Below are 11,163 nucleotides of genomic sequence, written 5' to 3'. Positions count from 1 at the left end.
TGCTTTTGCCTACAAATTAATATTGTATGTGAAGTGCTTTAGCATGTCCTGAAGGACATGATAAGATGCTGTGTAAGTGTAAGTTCTTCGAGCTCTAGTCTCTGAACACTGGGGACCAACCTCATTCCAATATCATGCAGTTTTTCTCAGAGGAAAGCACAGAATGAGTTATTTGTAACCAAAGTGCTGTAAATATAAGTGAGGCGCTCTCTGCAGCCACTGTCACTGTAGCGCTGTGAGATGACTAACTCTGAAAAGTAGTGGACATTATGGTAATAACATTATGGACATAACGGCCTTATGCCTGGTTACATAAATGCAAGTTGTTGTTTCTCTTGTGATTCTGACAACATGGAGAACTGTGGCTTGTTAGACTGCGTCAGTCAAATGAGATTTCAACATGAATTGGCAGTTTCATTCAGAGAGGCCACGGGGTGACTAATGTCACATTGGTGCAGTGGGTCATGCTCTTGTCACTGGGGCTGAGGCACATTGTAGGACAAATAAAGTGACAATAACAGTTATTGTTTTCCCTAGTGAATTATTGTGCTTGTCAATGTGAAAGATTATTAATGCTGTGGAATGCCATCTTTAATAAATATATTATACATTGAAATATATTATTTGAAAGCTTCCCAAAATATTCAGTGCGTGACCTCATATGGTGCTGACCCCTACAGAGCAGCAAGGTCCCTTCCATATCTGGTCAGTGCAGAGTATGCTAATCTCAGCTGAGGTGGCAGAAGGGGCCAAATGGCCACTCCTCACGTAAATCTTGGGGGCATCATAAGCGAGCCAAACCTGTCCTCGCCCAACATCCACGCAGGTGCTCTTTCCAGAAGGGTCATTGGATAGCGATCAGGAGTGGGGAACCCTGACTGTTTATCCCCTTTCCAAGCCTAGGGGGTTCTGAGATCCAATCATGGCACTCTAACTGCTTCCCTAGCTGAGATCAGCAGAGAACAGGAATCGAACCCTAGGGTCTTCCTGGTATGTGTGGCTCAGTTACTTGTTAGACAGTACATCTACTATCTGAGTCTTTGGGAAAGTTGGACAGCATTGTCTTGGAGAGAGTTCTACAGGCAGATGGTTGAACCACTAGTATTTGTATTGAGTGTGGACTTTTGGACTGATGCAGAATATTGTGGTTGCAACTACAGCAACTCGCTTGAATGGCTAAAGCCCTTCTCCCTCCCTTTATCCCCATCTCCTGCCTGGAGAGCTTGGTTATGCCTAAATGTAAATATCATTCAAGACTGGGATTTAAACATGCATTTATTAGTTAGGAGCCCAACTATGTCCCCTCCTATTTCTCACATATATGCTGCCCCTCGGTGACATCATCCGAAAACACAATGTCGGATTCCACATGTACGCTGACGACACCCAGGTCTGCCTCACCACCACCTCTCTCGACCCTGCCACTATCTCTCATTTGTCACTCTGCCTGTCCAATGAGCAAAAGTTTCCTCTAAATAAATATTGAGAAGACCGAAGCCATTGTCTTTGGTTCCCGCCACAAACTCCATTCCCTAGCCACCAACTCCATCCCTCTCCCTGGCCACTGTCTGAGGCTCAACCAGGCCATTTGCAACCTTGGCGTCCTGTTTGACCCTGAGATGAGCTTCTGACCACATATCCGCCTACTTCCACCTCCGTAATATCGTCCGTCTCGGCCCCTCCCTCAGCTCCTCTGCTGCTGAAACCCTCATCCATGCTTTTGTTACCTCTAGACTTGACTATTCCAATGTTCTCCTGGCTGGTCTCCCTTCTTCCACCCTCCATAAACTTGAGCTCATCCAAAACTCTGCTGCCCATATCCTAACTTGCACCAAGTCCCGTTCTCCCATCACCCCTGTGCTCGCTGACCTACATTGGCTCCCGGTCCATGAATACCTCGATTTTAAAATTCTCATCCTTGTTTTCAAATCACATGGCCTCGCCCCCTCCCTCTCTCTGTAACCTCCTCCAGCCCTAAGACCCTCTGAGATCTGTGCGCTCCTCCAATTCTTGCCTCTTGCACATCCCTGATTTTAATCACTCCACTGTTGGCGGCCGTGCCTTCGGCTGTCTAGGACCTAAGCTCTGGAATCCCCTCCCTAAACCTCTCCGCCTCTCGACCTCTCTCTCCTCCTTTAAGACGCTCCTTAAAACCTGCCTCTTTGACCAAGCTTTTGGTCACCTGTCCTAATACCTCCTTATATGGCTCGGTATCAAATTTTGTTTGATTACGCTCCTGTGAAGTGCCTTGGGACGTTTTACGACATTAAAGGCGCTATATAAATGAGAGTTGTTGTTGTTGTTGTTGTTGTTGTTGTTGTTGTTGTTGTTGGTTGCAACAGGCCATGTAAATGTTTCCTTTCTAGTTTTAATTCCAAGTGAAGGGCCAAGGTTCATGGTTAGGGTTGCCAACCCTCCTGGATTGGCAATGGACTCTCCCGGATTTAAAGATTAATCTCCTGGACGCTCCTGCGAGCAATCCAGGGAAAAAAAATCAGAGACACATTTTCTTCTATTTCACACCAGCCGGACTCACAACAAACAGTAGGGTCACAACCTGTCCAGGATGCAATGAAGTCCTGGTGCATATGGACTCCAGTAAAACCACATGATGGATAGAGCAGTTTCTGAGGCGCAGAGGATTGTGGGTATTGTAGCCACCATTATTGACCGATGGACGTGCCTGGGTGACCAATGTCAAGCGTGTGGGGGAGGGAGAAGGGCAGTGGACGTGGGAGGTCATGTGATGAAACCTCCCTGAATACAGACCAACCAGTGTTGGCAATCCTGGTCATAGTACAGCGTACTACCAAGGTTTAAAGAGTAGGAGAGAAGACAAGTAAATGAAGTAGTCCTTAGATATTGGCAAGTTTAGATTTAAAAAGCCTGCAGATTGTCGGACAAAGGGGCGATTGAGGGAGGTAAGGATTTTCAAAGTTTCTGGGAAATTTAGTCTATATTTTTGAAGTGTTTACTCTTTCACAAGCATTCAGAAATAAAGATTGACTTGGGCCCTTTTTCCTCTTCCTATGACATGTACTTGCTGATCGTACATTTTAACAGGATTAGGCTTTACCGTAACAAGTAAAGATTCTTTGAACAGCTACGAGTAACATGGGTGCTTCTGCTGTGGCACAACCATTATATCTGAGGTCACCTTTCATTTTTGTGCTATGCAGATTATTCTATAATGGCTGTAATTACAGTGCATTTGTGCCAGCGTCGAGCAGCCTGAAGTGGACCACAATAAGCTGTGTTGGAAAGCATCCAAGAGCACGAATAAACCTACAATTTCTGCTTCCTCTCTAATGTGGAAACAGCAATCCTGGTTTCCTAAACTGCCAAGTACATTTTGTCCATTCTGCTTTTAGTCATCCAAGCTAATTTGAGAAATGTCTGTCTAACAAAGAGGCCGTTTCCCTCTCCTGAAGACGCCAACTCTTGCTGGGGATCATACCCTTGGTGCCAGCGAGTCCTTCCCCTCTTTCCCCCCCCCCCCCCCCACCATGGTTGGGCATTCTTTGGGTGTGAGCTCAGACAATGAGTGTTGGTTGGCTATTTCACCATGGTGGGTAAACAGCCAAGCACCATGTAAACAGTGGTGGGGGAGCAGGGCCTTAGGTCCTGGTGGATTTCCCTGCTCTCCACCACACTCAACACTGCTTCATGGGGCCACCATGTGAAAGGTGGCGATGGGCCCCGGTAAACAGCAGTAAATACCCAAATGGAGGGAGAGGGTCCCCCAAAGGCCTCCTCTCTCTCCAGATGATCCCCAGAGACTTACCTGCTGATGGCCTCAGTCTCGGCCAAGGGTTCTGATCTTCGGTAAGCTTCTGCTGCCACAACGGTGTCCACCAAAAGAGCTTCCTGGCTGGCACCGGGGGCTGGTTCCCTAGATTCTTGCTGGGAACTCGTTGTGCATGTCTAATGAGCCCCGTTTCGAACATGGAGGTGCAGGTGGAAGTACTGCCCTGCTGAAACTCCGAATCAAGGAGGAAAATCCAGGTACTAACCTAAGCTGGCAGTATGAGCACAAGATTGGCCTCAGTGCCCCTAGGCTGGTTAGTACTAATCACTATTTACCAACCCTTTCTGGAAAGTACCTAACTGGAATGAGAACAGGATCAAGCTTGGCTGTGATACCCTCCACAATGGAATAACATGTTAACATTCCTATATAAAGACCTTTGTGAGTGCCCAGAGGGCTAATGGTACACAGGGACATAGGAATACAGGAACAGGAGGAGGCCATTCAGCATCCTCGAGCCTGTTTCACCATTCAATTCGATCATGGCTGACCTATACCTCAGCTCCATCTATCCGCCTTGGTTCCATAACCCTTAATAGTCTTGCCTTACATTCCCTTCGCCTACCTCCATTTTTCTCCTCTTCCCTGTGCTGACTTGTTGGAGGCAGGTACCTGATATGCCTTTGGTAATAAAGGAAGGGGGGAAGTTAGGGACAGAGGGAATGTTTTTATTGGACTTGCTGCATAATACAAAGCAACACGGGAGAATTTTATGATGTCATGTGATCCCAGATCAGTACTTCATTCCCATATTGGCAGTGTGTGTGTGTAAGTATTACAATAAGGAAATGCTCAAGCTTTCTAATTGATCTTATCACTTGTGCTGAAATTACAGTGAAGACGTGGGTGATTAGTGGTCAGGGTTGACTGTACTGACTCAGACACAACGGAACAATCTGCGGTTTTATGCTTATTCCAATAAACCTCTGTGTGAATTGCAGTTAGACATTCCCCTCGCCGACCCTCTCCTCTTCCCTGCGCTGACTTTTGTTGGAGGAAGGTACCATGGGCAGCGGCAGCTCTCCTGTATCTCGCCCGAGCGGAAATTCTTCACGTGTGAACCTGGACAATTAAGCGTCGGCGTGATTTAACCGTGGAAGGCATCGCCGCCTCACCTGAGGTCCACATTCAGGCAGGAGACACGGACAACAATCAGGACTGATTGTCCTGGACTGTTTTTCCCATCTCTAACCCAGGCGCGTGAGGCCGAATGCGGCAGCCTCAACTACAGTCAGACATTTTAATAGCGCTGCCCAACAGATCCGACCAATTAGCTTTTTTTAAACCATTACAAATGAGTAATTTTTTGTGGTTTTTTTACAGAATGAGATTTTGTTGAGTTCGTTTTGCGTTGAAAAACACAGAGGTTCAGTCACAACCACTAATCTCTTATCAGCGTTGCTGTAAGGAGAGTTTTATCTGATTTTTTTTAATATACAGAGCAGAGCCAATATAATCAGCTGTGAAATGAGATAGGAGATAGTTATCTGAGCCTATTCTACACATACTTGGCAGGGGTGATAGATTGGGTTGTGATATCTGCAGCTTGGAAGAAAGTCGATAGCTGACAGAGTGAAATACTCAATCGCTGTCATTGATCGCCTTGTCAGACACTCGGAATCCAGCTCACACTGTACAGTACAAGTCAGACATCTGAGCCCTTTAACCCTTGAAGTGCTGACTCCAATTCGCACCTCGGGGGGCTGAGTTACGGCGTAGTCATAGATTCATGCTACCGGAACAGTCATCTCTTCTTTCTCAACACTGATTAAAAATAGCTCGAGAGCGTACAGAGTTACCGCCCTGGGACAGATACAGTTCAAATCTTGCTCAAAATGGGAACGACGACTTTGCTGCCCTGGGCACATTTCATCAGCGTGCCTTTTAGTGCACTTTCACTGCACGTTTTAAGTCCATGCAAAGTGTATTCATCGCCATGGTGATGCAACTGTACTGATCTCAGTCAGAGCATAGGAACATTAGAAACAGGAGTCGGCCATTCAGCCCCTCGAGCCTGCTCCACCATTCAATTAGATCATGATCGATCTGCACCTCAACTCCATTTTCTCACCTCTGCTCCCTACCCCTCAATACCCTTACCTAACAAAAATCTATCGATCTCAGTCTTGAAAGCTCCAATTGTCCCCCTGCATCCACAGCCATTTGGGGGAGAGTTTTTCAGATTTCTATTATCCTTTGTGTGAAAAAGTCCCTCCTGAATGGCCTGGCTCTCATTTTAAGATCATGTCCTCTTGTTCCTGATTTCCGCACCAGAAGAAATAATTTCTTCATTTCTACCCTATCGTATCCTTTTTACATTTTAAACTGCTATAGTGGAACTACAATGCTTTGTTATATTTGTCCTTTGGATGAGGACAGTATTTATTGTCCATCACTCGTTCCCCAGAAGGCATTAAAAGGGGTTGAATGTCCCCAGAGGTTCTCCTGATTGTTCGCCCTTTCTCCAGGGTTTCAGCAGGTTTTCTGCTGATGCTCCTGGCGTAGACCAATTTCACCCCTCTGAACTCTGGGTTGCTAGTCCACGAGGCTAATGTACCCTGAGCTAAAAAATAAATAGCCAGGGTTCTTGTTCCTTGTCGCTATCAATTGACCCCTACTGGATAAAAAATAATTGTGATGTCCATAACAGTGACAAGCATTCACTGTTTAGGCTCTCGTATGAAGAATGGCCAATTGGCAACTTACCATTTGGGCCCAGAATTTCGGGTGCTCCCATTTCTGGCCGCCGGGGGGGGGCGGGGGGGGGGGGGAGTGCAGGGTACATTCCTTGAATGGTGATGCCCAAGCTCCCCAGATATTGGGCCTCAGGCCTCATTTATAATGGAGCCGGTGAGACACAACAGCCTGTAGTAGTGAAAAATCGAGCCTTCAGGTAAGTCGGTCCAGGAGTTGGACTTTTGCCTCAGCAACTTTATAGAAGAAAAGTGAGGGGGGGAAAATGAACTAAGAAATTATTTGAAAAATGACAAAAGTTCAGAAATACCTTATTTTGATCTTGAGAATGGAAATGTTATTTTAAAGGTGCTGCAGAGCTGCCCATTTAACATTTGAACCCGGTGGCTCTAAATTAAGGATTCATTTATTTATTTTTGGGTGCCAAGAGAAATTAAACCTTTCTGATTGCACGTAAATTATTCCTAAAATTTGCCCTACTTTCAATGACCAGAACTTTAGATTATCCTCTTAGATTGAGTGATTCCAGAACATTCCTTTTATGAGAAACATAAATCGAGAAAAGTAATGAATTGTTCTTCAAATTAAATGTTTGAGTTGTTTTTTCTGACATTATAAAAATCTCCAGGAATACATTGCTTCCACCCTTGTATTGATTCTCACTTGCAGTAGTTTTTTTCATGGCTTACATGGACACTTAGGGACGATCACCAAATTCCCTGACATTTCAGTGAAGAAAATAATGGAGACCTTTAAGACAAAAATGTTCATTATCCCCGTGTCGTAATTTTAGGGCTCCAATATTTTTCCAATTCTTATTTGAGACAAAATTGTGGTAGTCTCTTCGTAACCACCGCACCTTACCACCTGTAAAAGCCTTTACAAAATGTACCTCTTTAATTACACTTTCAGGCACGGCTATTAATTCTTCTCTGAATTCCTGCCCCGGGGTTGATCTCTCTTACTGTCCCCAACATGGAAAATGCCTTGAGATGTTTCACTACATTAATGGTGCTATATAAGTACAAGTTGTTGTTAAGTCAAAATCTGAATTTGAGCCCAATTTATGGCATTCACAATGGCCTCTCTCTCCATTAAAGAGTTGTTGCGCTGGCAGGTCACGTACGAAAGCTCAAGAGTCGTCTTGTGGAGATAGTCATCCAATTTCTCTGACAGCCTAGTTGATGAAGACTCTGGAGTAGATTTCCACCCTCAACATCTGGATGATAATCTGGCAGAGCAGGTCGCCCGCTAGTTAAAGAATGCGCCTGTTATTCATTCCATTGAATTTGGGGTTGGATCAGAAGTCGATGGAGAGTAAAATCGGGCGGGGTGTAAAATGGACGTCTGTCCGAACCCACCCCACTCCTGCTGGGGGTGGGGGTTAGGTTAAAATCAGTGCTAAAGAGTTATTAGAGCATGGAATTCTTGGCCATGGGGAGTAGTTGAGGCAGAGACTGCTGCTTTTTTTAAGATGTGGAGATGCCGGTGAAGGGAAGAGAAGATAATCATTTGAAGCAGAGGAACATTCAAGGCTGTAGGGGCGAACAGGACAGTCGGATTTGTTTTGGATCATTTAGCAAAAAGTTGGCACAGACGCAATGGCCTAAATGGCTTCCTTCTGAGCTGCAAACCTCTATGGTGCTATGATTTTTTTCCCCCCCAGAAGTTTCCTGGCCCAATAACAGGTGAGTGGGATCCAATGCAGTGCCATTGCATTCAATTCATTAGCAGAGATATTTACCTGGTCAATATGGAGTCATCACCATGATGTGAATTATCCCACCAGATTAAAAAGTAGGGTATGGGCGATTTTAACTTGAAGTCCACAAAGGAGGGATCGGCAGGCAGAGCACACCCACTGCCCACCCATTGTTACCGCTTGAGGCCTGAGCCATTTCAAGACTCAGTCCTCATTTCCATGCCAAGATGGTGCCCACGCTGCAGCTCACCGGTCGTGCCAGGGTGTGAAATTGAGATGTAAAACCAAGGTCTATGCTCAGGATATTAAAGACCCAATGGAACTATTTGAAGAAGAGCAGTGAGTTCTCCCAATGTCTTGGCCAACATTCTTCCCTTAACCAACACCACTAAAAACAGATTATCCAGTCATTCGCTCATTTGCTCTTTGTGGGACCTTGCTGTGCGCAAGTTGGCTGCTGTGCTTGCCTACATAACAACAGTGACTGTCCTTCAAAAAGTAATTCATTAGTTGTAAAGTTCTTTGGGGTGTCCTGAGGATATGATGAGGCACTATATAAATGCAAGCTCTTTCTTTAGGATAATTGAATGCTGATTAAAATCTAGCTCCTAGTGTGTTTTCAGTAGAAAATGAATATTACTAAATGTAGCATAGGCTCTTTGAGAGAGAAACACAATTGGATTGTTAAATCTTACAGATAATATTTCACACAATCCAAGAAATCAATGACATTGTCATTTCCCATCCCACTAAAATGATCCAGGAGTCAAAATCTTTGAATCTTTGTTACCCAATAAATAAACAAACCACACTCGCACAATCAAAACATTGCTTTTATCGTTACCTTCAATACTATAAAACTGTACTTCTACTCTGAGATGTTAAGGCCAATTTATGAAAGCACGCTCCTGGAGTGAGCCTCGCCCATCATTTTCCAATGTGTATGGGCCGTAGACGAGATTCCACACCAGTAGTGCGCATTTGTAAAATCGAACCCGTTATGCTTTGATCTCCACTGATGGGACTGCCCAGTGTGGAGCTCAGCCAAAGGGACCGAGAACGTCTGACCCTGATCACCCCCCCCCCCCCAGCCTGTGCTGTTAGCTGGTCTCAGCTGGGATGGCAACAAGCATGTTTCAGTTGGTCTCACCTCTCCTGGCTAAGGAGGGGAAATAAATCAAGTTGGTTCCAGCTCACCATCCAATGATCCTTGCTGGGAAGTGGTTATCAGATGAAGACTAGATTGGGCTGCCACAAAGCCCAAGATCCACTTCTTCTGGGCACCTGGTAGGTGTTACGGGAGGAGTATGAGGCTGAAGGGCCAGTTACGCCCCCTCCCACTTCAGTATCATGGCTGTGCCTCCCTGGAGTGTAACTGAACCCCACGCCCCAGGGGATTCCCTTGAAAACTCTGGACAAAACTAAAGGGAACAGAGACCAGGCACACTGGCCTCTTTCTGTTCTGCGTTGCGCCCAGGAACTGAGCATCCGCTGGGTACAAAGGACAAAGGAGAGGAAAGCTGCCCCTTAGATCTTTTCTTCTGTCTCCCTCCCTGCAATTGTCTCCTTTTGTTTCCTAAAGGTACAGTTCTATGGATGCTGGTTACCCTTCCATACCTTGTCCAAATGAGCATTCCTCATCTTTAGGCCTCGACTTTGAGTGTGATATCCCAGCTGAACCCAATCCTGTTCTCACTGACATCCACATACATTCACATTCCAACAGGAGACACTTGATAGCAGTTAGGAGTGATTTTCCCCATCTACAAACCCCTCTGCTTCCCTACCTCTCTCTCCCCCTTTAAGACACTCTATAAGACCTACCTCTTTGACCAAGCATTTGATTACCTCTCCTAATGACTCCTTCTTTGGCTCGGTGTCAATTTTTTTGTCTGTTAACACTGCTGTGAAGCGCCTTGGGTCATTTTACCCCATTAAAGGCACTATATAAATGCAAGTTGTTGTTGTTGTCTGAGTTTCAGGTGAGTTTAGCTAAAAGAAGCATTAGGATCAAACATTTACATACGAACATACGAATAAAGAGCAGGAGTAGGCCATTCGGCCCCTCGAGCCTGTTCTGCCATTTGGTAAGATCGTGGCTGATCCGATTGTGACCTCAACCCTACTTTCTCGTCTACCTACTATAATCTTTGACTCCCTTGTTAATCAGGAATCCATCTAACACAGCCTTAAAAATATTCAATGACCCTGCCTCCACCGTTCTCTGGGAAAGGGAGTTCCACAGACTCACGACCCTCTGGGAGAAAAAATTTCTCCTCATCTCCGTCCTAAATAGGAGACCCCTTATTTTTAAACTGTGGCCCCTAGTTCTAGTCTCTCCCACAAGGGGAAACATCCTCTCAGCATCTACCCCTTTAAGTCCCCTCAGGATTTTATATGTTTCAATAAGATCACCTCTCATTCTTCTAAACTTCAATGTATACAGGCCCAACTTGTCCAACCTATCCTCATAAGGTAACCCCCTCATCCCAGGAATCAGTCGAGTGAACCTTCTCTGAACCGCCTCTAAAGCAATTATGTCTTCAGGGATCAAACTCATCGTAAGCAACATTTCATTGGTATTGATTGTGAGCCGCTTAAGCTTCACTCCTGAGAACTCTTTCAGAGATATAACAGGTAGCTTGGAAGCAGAACACGTTTTGTGTGATTGGGTGTTATCTTCTAACGAGCTAATCCTTGATTTGCAATGACTCCGGGGCAAGGTAATAACAGTAATTAGGAACAGCAGTCGGATTGAGGATTGATTCTTAAGCCATTCCGTGTTCTATGGCTTTGGGTGACAGATACGAAGATACCTACTTTAATGAGCAAGTTTCTATTCATTATGTAGCTGCAAAACCACTTTGAAGAGCATCATTAAATCTTTTTCACTTCAAAACGGCTTAAAGGATGGTGTCATCAGTGCAACCAAAGGTATTGCTACAGGATTGAAATACAA

Source organism: Heptranchias perlo, chromosome 34, assembly GCF_035084215.1.
Source record: "Heptranchias perlo isolate sHepPer1 chromosome 34, sHepPer1.hap1, whole genome shotgun sequence".
NCBI classification, from domain to species: domain Eukaryota; kingdom Metazoa; phylum Chordata; class Chondrichthyes; order Hexanchiformes; family Hexanchidae; genus Heptranchias; species Heptranchias perlo.
Note: the sequence above shows the minus strand (reverse complement) of the source record.